At 36.7% G+C, this 13,045-nt stretch overlaps 1 long non-coding RNA gene across 2 annotated transcripts; it reads right to left on the bottom strand.

Annotated features, from left to right (window-relative positions):
• Nucleotides 1-10,570: 10,570 nt before the first annotated feature.
• LOC112641440 (uncharacterized) lies at nt 10,571-12,940 on the bottom strand. 2 transcript variants are annotated; one of them, XR_003124647.2, is made up of 3 exons: nt 12,691-12,940; nt 12,227-12,358; nt 10,571-12,076 (listed from the first exon to the last, which is right to left on the bottom strand). It is a non-coding gene; the product is annotated as an uncharacterized LOC112641440 (long non-coding RNA). The 2 variants fall into 2 exon arrangements; XR_003124649.2 differs by having other exon boundaries at nt 12,266-12,358; nt 12,691-12,938.
• Nucleotides 12,941-13,045: the final 105 nt, after the last annotated feature.

Here is a 13,045-nt window from a genome sequence, read left to right on the forward strand (position 1 = left end):
AGGTTGAATATTTTGTTTCAAAAGATAAGGGCCGTAAAGACATGAACTCCAAGTGTGGAAGATTCCGTGGAGAAGTCTGGCACTGAGAGAAAGGAACTCAGGCAGTAGCTGGGAGGTACTATTAGTGTGACGAGAAGTAGTTCCAATTGGCAGAGCTATCAGCATACTTCCAAGCCAATGGGACTTGTGGCTGAAGATATGGCAATAAAAGCAGTTTTTATTTCATTGTCCAATTTCACACCCACGAAAAATAAGACAAAATTTTAAAAATACACGTAGAGAAGAAGTCTATCTTTAATGAAACAAGTACATCAGTGTGATATTTTGATATTCATCAATGTGGTTTTTATTACCAGAATTCTGTTTTGCTCCCATCTAGTCTCCGCATCTCACGAAGCACTTATGTGAGTCCAGGAATATGGGTCCAAGCAGCAAAGTTCGAACAGACGAACAACAGAGGAGAAGTGTTAAGTTCTTGACTTTTGAGCTCAAGATTTGTCACCTGAAACACGTAACATGATCATTTGAAAATATTTGAGTTGCCAAAGATGACTTTATTTTGGTTACAAAATATGTTGAAGGATACAGGACAGAATATGAGTAGAGTACGCACAACTTTGGAAATAATGAATATGATAGAGGTGCCAGTTTCCCCATGAACTGGATGAGCAGAAAAGAAAGGCTTCAAGATGTGGGTTTTGAGAAGGAACTCGTTCCAGAGAAAGGAGGTGAAGAAGGAACTCCCCAGATGTTTTGGGGTAAATCTGAAAGAGGTGGAACTCATATGCGGTTTCCATTTGAACCTCGATGCCCTCAGACTTGTAAATGTTCCTGAACACCAACAGTCTGGCAGCAGGATGGCTTCTACATATAGAAGTCTCTGGAGGCAGGTGGGACAGGTGTTCCCTCAAAGAGTCACATGTGGCCAGAGTACTATGAGAAAGCAGTTATATTTTCTCTTGCCTTGAGAAAGGCATGGGAGTTTGAGGAGAACTGCCAGGAACTAAGAAGGGGAGAAGTGTTTCCAACCTGGCATGGTTGTCGGGTTCTAGCAGGTATCAATGGGGTGCTATGGCTGAGGCACCCCAGATGATGCATTCAAGACTCCGACTGGATCGTTCACCTCGACAGGTGCCAGAGTGAACCAATGATGATCATGTGGTTTTACCTTTCCCAGGTTCAGGCTAGACACATAAGCCAGGAGGAATTTGAATAGTTCTCTAGGGAAAAGGAGGAGGTCAGTGAAAAACGTTGGTTGAATCCTGAAATGATGAATACATCTAAAAAGTATCTAGATAAACTTTTAGAACCAAATTTGGACTTAAAATATAAAACGTTATAGGAAATAAAGCTGTCCGTTACACGTCTGAGTTTTGTTACTTGTTAAGGTTGTACTCACTTAAGGAATCAGCTGCAGTTCAAAATCATAAACCACAAAATGTATCTCAAGATCCAGAATGTTAGATGTTAAAAACTGATTCATATTTGCTCAAACCTTGAGTAGAGAAAAACAATTTAATGAAGGTTGCTGTTGTAGATAGGAAAAGAGTAAAAAGATGGACCTAGGGATGTACCTTGGGAAAACCAGGCCATCCACTGCAAGGTGGTGAGGGAGCACTGAAAGATAAATCGCACTGGCTCATCATTATTGATTGTCTACAAACTGACAGTCCAGCTTAGGGAGATTTCTGAAGGTATCACAAAGTAAAGGATCAAGAATGAGGATATAACCGTTAAGAAATGGGAATTTGACATACATAATGATCACTGAAAATTGAGTGAAGATGTGCTTCAAGATAGGGAAAATAGCATATTTAGTGAAAGCCTACAAGTACTAATCCCATCCCCAAACCAAAGTCATCTCCCTGCCTCATCTCCCTGCCTTCTCCAACTGACATGACTCCCTGATTATTCGACAGACAGGTTACTCCATTTGAAACTAATAATCAGTAAAGGAAACCACATAAGACTTAGCCCCTGTTCTCATGTTCTGCAATAGGAGACTTGTGGGTTTGAGTATCTGCTGCCAATAAATCAGTAAGTTTCTCCGGAGTTACAAATGTATTCCATTAACAGAAGCTTCACCTTGAACAATGGGGAAATAACTCATCTGTTCTATATACTCAAAGGTAAATTTTGAGCAATTGAACCATTTTTGTCTTATGAAATATATGAATTATGTAATTTATTGAATTATTCTTTATACGTTAGCCTTTAAAATCTTCTTTCCATCCTTATAACTGACCTCCTAACAACTCCTCTACCATATTATGCTTTTGTTTCTGGCTATATTGTACACCTTTTTTAATCTTAATTTTGTAAAAGATAGATTTATTTATTTATTTATTTATTTGAGAGAAAGGAAGAGAGAGAGGGCACATGAGCAGGGGGGAGGGGCAGAGGGACAAGCAGACTCTCCGCTGAGCAGGGAGCCTGACAGGGGGCTCGATCCCCAGACCCTGGGGTCATGACACAAGCCAAAGGTTGCTGCTTAACTGACCAAGCCACCCAGGTGCCCCTTAATTTTAATTTGATTGAATTCTGTATTTAAGCCATTTTTGCATCTTTATGTTTTTTTGGGGGTAACTCAAATCATTCATTTGACCGAGGAAAAATAAAATAATAAAAAATACTGCCATATGCACATTAAAATTTTTTTCAAAGTATAGTTGACATATGGTGTTATATTTCAGGTATACAAAATAGTGATTGGACAACTCTATACTTTACACTATGCTGAGTGTAGAGTTCCTTTAATCTTTATACTATATGTATTTTTCATGAGAAAAATTTCATATAGAAAACAAAGTTTAGGTAAAAAGTCTTTTGATTAAAAGTTTATTTGAAAAACAAAACAAAATCCTGGTTTTCAGAGTCTTTAAATGTTTCTCACACAACTTACCCAACACATACCAGCAGGCAATCCTCCTTGTTGCTCATGGATCCAGGGTAATGGTGGATGATTTATAAAATGCTCTCCATTGTCGTTGCAGTGGGAAAGGATGTGGGCAAAGTAAGACCTGCAGTGGCCGTTAGAGATTTCATCCAGAATTTGCATGTAACACTTCTCTTCACACTGAACTGACCAGAGGAAGTCACATTTCATGGCCTAACTTCAGAGAACACAGGGAAGGACACTCTTACCATGTACCTGGAAGTGAGTGAGAGTGAAAATATTTCAAAAATACTAATTATGGCCTCAAGTAAGAATGATTATTTTCACTAGGATGGTGAAGAGGGGGTTAGAAAGAAGAACTCCATGCACAAAAACCCTATGTATAATATATATTATGTATGTACTTGCATATGTACACATATATATGCAGTTTTTATATATATTATGATATGTATATAATTAGAGACAATAGAGAGGAAAGAAACAAGAATAATTCAGCAATTTTTAGTTATAGAGATGGGAAAAAAGTGCGTTAAGACTCTTGGGAACTGTGAAAAAGATGGTGACAGACTTTAATTTCAGACTTACTGAATTCAAAGTGGAAATAATGTACAGTTAGAAATTCAGCTGTTTTTCAGGAAAGAGATGGAAGTCATTGATTTGGAGATGGTAGTTGAAATCACAGAGTTAGCCAAGCAAGACTCCAGAGACAGAAAGTGCACATAAAAAAATAGCTGTGGACCGATTCTTAGAAATTAGCATAATAGAAAGATGGAGGGGAAAGAGGCATACGTATGAGTAAAGGAAGAGATGTTAAGAAATTGCAAGATAGATGGGATAGTTTAATGTTAGGATATCCAACAAAGATCTAGCAGAATGGTGGAATTCCGTCTTTGGAATGATCCACGATGACAAATGCTGTGAATTTATTCACTAGGAGACAACTGAAAGAAAATATGTAGGTCAATGAAGACTTCTGAAGAAAGAAAGGACTTTTCTGAAGAAAAACCTTTTAGCAGGGTGGGAAGGACATATACTGAAAAACAAAAGGTCAACAAGTGGAGAAATAATAGTGGTCTTTGGCTACAGTTCTTTGAAGATGATGATCATGGAGAATGCTGGGGGATTTAGATGAGGGATGCTGTAGAAGACAGTAATAATATATTGGTAAGGAAAATCAACAAAAATAAAATTGTGATATGTAGAGAGATAGAAGATAAAAACTAATGGAATAAAAATGAAACATGAGTATAGTCGGTAATAACCCTTGTCCAAGTTTTATTTTTCCTTTCAAGTTTTTATTTAAATTCTAGTTAGTTGACATATAGTGTAATATTGGCTTCAGGAGTAGAATTTTGTGACTCATCACTCACATATCATACCCAGCGCTCATCACAAGTGCCCTCCTTAATGCCCATCACCCATATATATATCAACCCTCAGTTTCTTCTCTATCACTGAGAGTCTCTGATGGTTGCTTCCCTCTCTCTTTTTCCCCCTTCCCACATGTTCATCTGTTTTGTTTCTTAAGTTCCATATTTTGAAATCATATGATATTTATTTCACTTATTTCTTATTTTCACTTATTTCATTTATTATTGATTTATTTCACTCAACATAATACACTCTATCTGCATCTACGTCATTGCAAATGGCAAGATATCTTTTGGATGGCTGAGTAATATCTATCGTGTGTGCGTGTGTGTGTGTGTGTGTGTGTGTGTGTATGTGTGTGGCCTTTTCTTTATCCATCCAAATTTTTATTTAAATTCCAGTTAGGTGGGATCCCTGCATGGCACAGTGGTTTGGCGTCTGCCTTTGGCCCAGGGCGCGATCCTGGAGACCCAGGATCGAGTCCCACGTCAGGCTCCCGATGCATGGAGCCTGCTTCTCCCTCTGCCTGTGTCTCTGCCTCTCTCTCTCTCTCTGTGACTATCATAAATAAATAAAAATTAAAAAAAATAAATTCCAGTTAGTTAACATATAGTGGAATATTGGTTTCAGAGGTAGAATTCAGTAATTCATCAGTTGCATATCACACTCAGTGCTCATCACCCAGTTACCCCATCCCCCGACCGCCCTCGCCTCCAGTAACCCTCAGTTTGTTCCCTGTTGTTGAGTCTCTTATGGTTTGCCTCCCTCTGTCTTTATCTTATTTTATTTTTTCGCCTGCTCCTCTTTGTTCATCTATTTTGTTTCTTAAATTCCACATGTGAGTAAGACCATGTGGTACTTGTCTTTCTCTGACTGACTCATTTCACTTAGCAGAACACACTCTGGTTCCATCCACATGGAGATTCTGTTTCCATATAGATTTTTTTCCTCTATTTTCTGTGTCTCTGATTCTCTGTTTTGTATTTTCCCTTTTATTTCTTTGTTTCATTCTGGACCTTTTCTTTCTTTGCATATTTCAGCTTACTAATTTTCTCTTCAGCTTTGCCTGTTTATTATATTTTTTCAGTTCTGATTTCTATTTTTTTTACTTATATAATTTCCAATTTTCTGCTAAAATCTCTAATCATATCATTCACCTCCTTGGAATATCTCAAGAGTAGCCAAAGATTGTGTCTGACAACTCTTTTTTCTTAAATAACTGATTTACATTCAATATTTCTCTTGGCAATTTTTAAATAGAGAAAGAATTTAAGGTCTAAAGTAATGACCTTAAGCTGAGCTCCCTTTCCACAGGGCCTTTCTTCCTTAGTTCACTTTGAGAATGTAGGTCTTTTACAGTCCAATCCCAAAGCAGGAAGTTATTATTCTTTTGTTTTTGAACTCTGAACTTGCCAATTTCTTAAATACTTTTTTTCCTGAAATTCAAAGACATTTTAAGGGAAAACTAGCCCCAAATGCTAGGTTCACATCTCTGATTTCTATGTTCTTATGACCCCCGGCCTTATTATTTTCTCTTGTCTTTTTAGGTCTCCAGGTACATTTTTTTTCATATCCTTTTCTTTAAATGTCAAGTTTTTTTTTGTTTTTTGTTTTTTGTTTTTTAAGAGAGAGAGAAAAAAAAAAACAGCACACAAGCAGGGGGGTGGGACAGAGGGAGAGGGAGAGAGAGAATCTTACGTAGACTCTGAATGTAGCATAGAACCCAACCCCAGGCTCTATCTCAGGACCCTGAGATCATGACCTGAGCCGAAATCATGTATCTGAATGATTAACCAACTGAGTCACCCAAGCTCTCCAATGTCAAGTTTCTTCATTGTCTTCAGTAAGGTGATGACTTCTAACTAATCTGGTCAGCCTTCACAAGAACCAGCAGAACTAAACCCCTACACTGAATTTTAAGGAAGCATGCAGATATTAGTATCAGCTAGATCGTGAGATATTTTTAGGACAGAAACTCTAATTTATTCATTGTCATTCCTAGTTTGTTACATAGAAAGTAATCAATTTAAATTTAAAATTAAACATTAGTTGTTCTTTTAATTTCAAGCAGGTCCATTTACTAAGAAACTTGAGGGTCTTTTCCTAGATATTTCTGCTTACATGGTTTTTCTTTTCAAGTTGTAACCATATGAGATGACTTGCATTTCTTTTGCTGCCTACGATTCCCTCTAGATTTTTCCTGCAATCATGTCAATACTTGCAAATCAAATTTATCCTGGACTTCAGATTCTGGATCCAGCACTCCTACCCTCATTCTGTGCATCGACTCAGCACCCAACTGCTTAGACTTGTCTCCTTCCTACTTCACATCTATGTTTTAAATCTGATAACTACCCTAAGATGCATTTAAGGCAAAGGTTAGAGACAAGTATTTATTTCTATGGTATTTTCCTTCGATTTGGAGATTCTAAAATAACTGGGTCGAGAAAAATTTCTCATAATATAATCTATTTTTCTTATATTTTAGGTTTTATACTAATTGGTTAGACATCTGAAATCTGATTTCCATTCTGAAGGCTTTTAGTTTTTATTTTCAGTTTTCAGGGCATGCCTGAGAGTCTGTGAATTTGGGACAGGTTATAACTTGAAATGACAGGCAACACAGTATGATTTAACATTTCAGAAATAAGGATTTGTTATTACTGTTGTTTTTTAACTTACAAGCTTTGTGAAACTTGTTAATGAGAAAGTTAATTGTTTGTACGGTTGGTTCCCTGGGGTCTGTGGCCCTTTTTATGCTCATAAACTTGTTTGTTTTAAAAAGCAAAACCAGGAAGCTATTGGGAAGATATAAATAACTGTGAAAAACTTCTTGTTTCAATGTGTATTGAGAGCTATGTTAACTTTAAATATTCCGATGTGATAAAGGCATGAAACATTAACTAGAGAAGGCAAAAGACTGATGAATATATTTTATTGTCACAGGAATCGCTGAAGGTTTAGGAAAAAAGAAACAATTTACACTTTTGAATAAACAGGTATCACGTAGTAGTTTACTAGCAGGATAACCTTTGAATCATGATTTATTTTTACCTATACCTTTCTTTAAGCCAATCTTTTCCAGAAATGTTTTACAAATACCTTGCCATTCAACATGATCATAATAATCAAAGGCATAAGTAGCAGTCTGTTACTGTATTATGTGCAGAACACTCGACTAAATGCAGAGAAACATCTTTTTAAATGTTCTCCTGGAATAATTAGTTCACCCTACTTAACATTTTACCTTTCATTGACTCAAATGGAAATAAGAAAAGAGAAATGTACATAATGGGATAATTTCTAACTCTTGGAAGACATTCAGCAATTATCTCTGAGTGGTAGGTTAATGTGGTCTATTTTCCAAATTAGCCCCCAAGGTGGATTAAAATGAGCAATGAATTATTGCACATTTAAGCCCACCCAAATTAATTGTCCAGTGCTTTTCATTGAAAAAAGAAAACTACAGATTATAATTGTGTATCAAGTTAGAAACCTGTGCTTCCTTATGTGATTGCAGGTAATTTCCTCCTAGGTCCACCTGAATAAGTAAGGACTGTATATATATCAGCTCAAAATGGGTAGAAAAAGTAGTAAGCAATTCCTTTATTGGTATCAAGGAGCAATTTCCTTATTGAACTTTGGAATTCTCTTCACTTTTAGATGAATTAACTGAAGCTAAGAATAAGAAAATATTAATTAACTTTACTTGGGAGAAGCAAATGATGTGCATTTTTTTTCTGCAACTTGGAAAGCACTCTACAATTCAATTACTGATCTGGACAACTGAAATCTCTCCAAATGATTAGATCTATAGAGTAGCAAACCAAATCAAGGACATTAAAATAAACAGGATTCTCTGTCAAATAGTTATTGTATTTACATAAATTTGTTCTTTAATTGTTGCCTTTGGGAAATTCTTTTAAAGATCCAGGGAGGAAACCATACAGACCAGACTTGCTATTTCATTTAAACAAATAGGAAAGGCAAATTATCTTTCCTCCCACATGGGAGAGGAAAATGAGGGGCCTTTGGGTGGTGCAGTCAGTTAAGTGGCTGATTCTTGATTTTGGCTCAGGTCATGACCCGAGGATCTTAGGATGGAACCCTGTATTGGGATCCCAGCTCAGTGAGGAGTCTGCTAACGTTTCTTTCTTTGCCCCTCCCTGTGTTTGCTTACTCTCTCTCTTTCTCAAATAAATAAATAAATCTTTTAAAAAAAAGAGACAGAGAAAACCGTTCTTTTTTTCAGGTGAGAGTGCTCTATCATTTCACTGAGTTGGAGAGTTGGAGATGTCTTTGTGATCAATCTGCCTCAGTGCATCCGTTTTTGTAGTTAAATGTATATACTGAATGTCTGTGATTTAGTAACTGATAAATACCATTTCTAATGCTGAGTCTGGTAAAGGAAAGAACTATGCTCAACCAACTGAATATCTTCTTTCTTTTATAATAAATTTATTTTTTATTGGTGTTCAATTTACCAACATACAGAATAACACCCAGTGCTCATCCCGTCAAGTGCCCCCCTCAGTGCCCGTCACCCAGTCACCCCCACCCCCCGCCCTCCTCCCCTTCCACCACCCCTAGTTCGTTTCCCAGAGTTAGGAGTCTTAATGTTCTGTTTCCCTTTCTGATATTTCCCACACATTTCTTCTCCCTTCCCTTATATTCCCTTTCACTATTATTTATATTCCCCAAATGAATGAGAACATACAATGTTTGTCCTTCTCCGATTGACTTACTTCACTCAGCATAATACCCTCCAGTTCCATCCACATTGAAACTAGACCACTCTCTTGCACCAGACACAAAGATAAACTCAAAATGGTTGAAAGATCTAAATGTGAGACAAGATTCCATCAAAATCCTAGAGGAGAACACAGGCAACAGTAACTCAGCCACAGTAACTTCTTGCAAGATACATCCACAAGGCAAAAGAAACAAAAGCAAAAATGAACTATTGGGACTTCATCAAGATAAGAAGCTTCTGCACAGCAAAGAATACAGTCAACAAAACTAAAAGACAACCTACAGAATGGGAGAAGATATTTGCAAATGACCTATCAGATAAAGGGCTAGTTTCCAAGATCTATGAATATCTTCTTAAATGTCAAAATGAATTTTAAAAATACAAACAGAGGATAATTATCTTTTGTTATCATCTGTGTAAGCAGGCATGAGTTGTATAAAAACAGAGGCAGCGAGAGAAAGAATGGTGTATACATGAGGGAATTAAAAACCAGCACAAAACAGTCTTCCTTTTTAGAAAGATGCTAATTAATAGTCTCTTTTGTTTTTAACCAAATTTGTTTACCTCTGGAGAGAGGGAGCTGTAAAAGGAAAACCTCATCGATATTACAATAAACAGGCCTGGAAAGTAGAGATTTGCCGGCTGAGATTATGCATCAATGTGCCCAGAAATTGAGGTTGGCATAACTGGGGGCAGATCCAAAGACCAGTGCCAGAGGGGGCGCAATTATAATACAATCAGACGGAGGGGTTCATTATGCTCACAAATGGTGAAGAGATGCCTGTCTCTTTTCTTGTTATATCTCCTCTATCTCGATTATGCTTTTAGAGGCTGGTGAGTAGAGTTGATAGAATAAGGGAAGGAATATACCCAACAGCATATTTGAAGTGAAAGGAGATTTTCAGAGAAGTCTAGAAATGTACATGGGGGTTTTGATGAGAACCTTTTCAATGGAATAAAAAATTAAGACTCCTATCAGGCATGGTAGTACAAAGGAAAATTCTGTTTTATTTGGCCTTTTATCACAGAATCGAAAAACTATCAAAGGAAAAGAGTAGGTCCAAACAGGAATACAAAATAAATCCTAGTTTTCTTACCCCTTTTTATAATTTACCCCTTTTTATAATTTAGTAGATAACCTACTTATCAAAATGGATCAGGGCTTGTATTAAGTCATAGTACAAATGAGAAGTACAGAAATGATTATTATATCTATGCCTGCATCTGTAACTACACATCTGTCTGTCTATCTATCCATCCATTCATCCATCCATCATCTATTATCTATCTATCTATGTATCTATTATCTATCATCTCTCTGAATATTTGGCCATGCTTATCACAGTCAGGCAGTCAGTTTATTTTTCTTTTAGCCTTTCTTTAAATAAAATTAGTGTATTATATGATTATGGCAATAGGATGTTTATTGAAGTTTATTGATTTATTTATTTGAAGGGGAGGAGGGAGGGCGGAGGCAGAAGGAGAGAGAGAATCTTTTATTTTATTTTATTTTATTTTATTTTATTTTATTTTATTTTGAGAGAGAATGTTAAGCAGGCTCCATGCCCAGTCTGTAGCCTGAGGCAGGCTTGATATGGGGCTCGATCTCACGCCCCTGGCATCATGACCTGAGCAGAAATCAAGAGTTTATTAACCAACTGGGCCACCCAAGTTCCCCTTATCGAGGTATAATTTACATTCCTTACAAAACACGAGTTTCAATGCTTCATTACTACACATTTTGATAAATGTGTAAACCCACTTAACCCCTACTCCAATCAAGATATGTAATGCCTCATTACCCCAGATATTTCTTGAGTTTCTTTCTCCATTAACCCCCCCTTGCCTAACTCTATACACTATTTTCATTTTCATCATCACAGATGTGTTTTTGATGTTTTAGAACTTCTTATAAGGGAAGCATACAGAATATATGCTTTTGTATCTGGGCTCATTTGTTCAACATAAGGTTTTGAGATTTATTACTTACTTGTGTGTAGCAGCAGGCAGTTCTTTATATTGATGAGTATTGCTAAGTATGATATGAACTTATGCCTGGCAAGTGTTTTTCTTGCGGGGCCTTTTTTTGCCCTATGTACTTAGCTGGCAATGGAGAGATCGGAGTTCTCAACTTTATCACTCACCCATTTTGTGAATTTGTGCATGTCGCTTCGTCAAGCTAGACCTCATCTTCGTCTGTCCAGGTGCTAGATGATCTATGAATCCATTTCAACTCATATATTTTATGTTTTCTTGTTCATGATTGTTTAGTAACTGAATATCAATTGATAAAGAACTATTTCTAAATTACTAGCAGCTACGTTAATCTTAATTTAGTGATTGTCATCTTCAACTCAATTGCTAGACCACAGAGTTATGATTTCTTCTCTTCCTGAGGTAGGCTTTTCAGTATGACTTTAAAGGGAGTAGAATACATGGTGTATAACTCCTACACTTATCTTTCACTACTTTAATGCAGTACTTTTAGTTCTTGCTAAACCATTTTGATCAAACTGTAACATACTTCACCCATCTCTGTCAAAATCCCCAACATCTTTTAAAGATACATTTCAGTTGTCATATTTTCCATAAAACTTTCTCTAAGCAGTGAAGTTAGGAGTGAGTGAATCTCTTTCACCTTTGAAATCTTACTGCGTTTTGTATCATTCTTTCTCTGTCTTAATCACTTCCACATTCATTTATTCATTCATTCATTCAAGTACTAATGCCTGTGTCTAGCCTGTAATAAGTATAAGGGATACAAGAACAATAAAAACAAGATAAAGTCTCAATTCTCATGAGCTTGCATTCCAGTATGACAATTATGAAACAATTATGCACAGTTACAAATAGCTTGTACTACTAAAAAAATTACTGATACCACTATGCTGCATGACAATGAGATCTGATCTCATCTTGGGTGGATTGGGGGAGAACCTACAACAGCATGATGTTAAAATTCAGGTCTGAAGAGGAGTGAACCATCTGAAGGTGTGTGTGGTGATAGTGGTGGATGATGGAGGCAGAGTGAACTGATTTCCTGGCACGGTGACCTATATTAGAAGGCAACACAACACGGTTTAGAAACCCATGAGATTTCGAAAAGTGAGGGTAAGAAAATTGTGAGAAGAATCTAGAACAGGTAGGGAAGTACAAGACTTTTTACAATGTTAGAGTTTTTTTTTTAAGATTTTGGATTTTACCTTTTGAGCTATTCATAGGGCTTTAAACTGATCACGTACTTAGGTTTAGAAGAGAGTTTTGGACTGAATGTACACGTGGGGAAGTCCGTGGCTGATGGATGACAAATGAAGTTGAATGTGTTGATGAGAAGCCTGTGGAGAGTGTTAAGAATGAGAAGAGGTGTCAATTCAGAGACTTCAGAACCTCCCAGAATAACCTTTTGCATGTTTAGATGTATTAGAAATATTTGTAGAAATACCTCATTAGCTCCCCTTAAATTTTAAGATAATGTGACAGAATTAAAACTTTTAAGTGTAAAGATTTAAATCTAAGCAGTCTTGTTTCAAATTAAGGCATTATCCTTCATTGGCTGTGTGACCTTGAACAATTTGCTTAAATCCTATTATGCTCTTTTTTCTCCTTCTTTAAAATGTAGATAATAATGATTCTACTATGGGAGTCTTAAGAATCAAATGATTCTTACCTAGAACAAAGAGAATGATGCCACCACGTTCTATGCACTAGTACCTGTTGGTCTCTTTTGTGTTCCAGGTTTTTTTTTTTTTTTTTTTTTTTTTTTGTGGTTTACAAGGCAGAGCATGGATCTGTAAAGCAAATATTCGTTTAAATTTAAGAAACAAAACAGATGTACATGGGGGGAAAAAAGAGAGGAAAACCAGAAAACAGACTCTTAAGAATAGACGACAAATGGAGGGTGCTGGAGGGGAAGTGGTAGGAGGATGGCTATATGGGGGATGGGCATTAAGGAGGGCCCCTGTGACGAGCACTGGGTGTTGTGGGTAAGTGACGAATCACTGGACTCTATGCCTGAAACTAAT

Source organism: Canis lupus, chromosome 33 (genome assembly GCF_003254725.2).
Source record: "Canis lupus dingo isolate Sandy chromosome 33, ASM325472v2, whole genome shotgun sequence".
Lineage (NCBI taxonomy): Eukaryota > Metazoa > Chordata > Mammalia > Carnivora > Canidae > Canis > Canis lupus.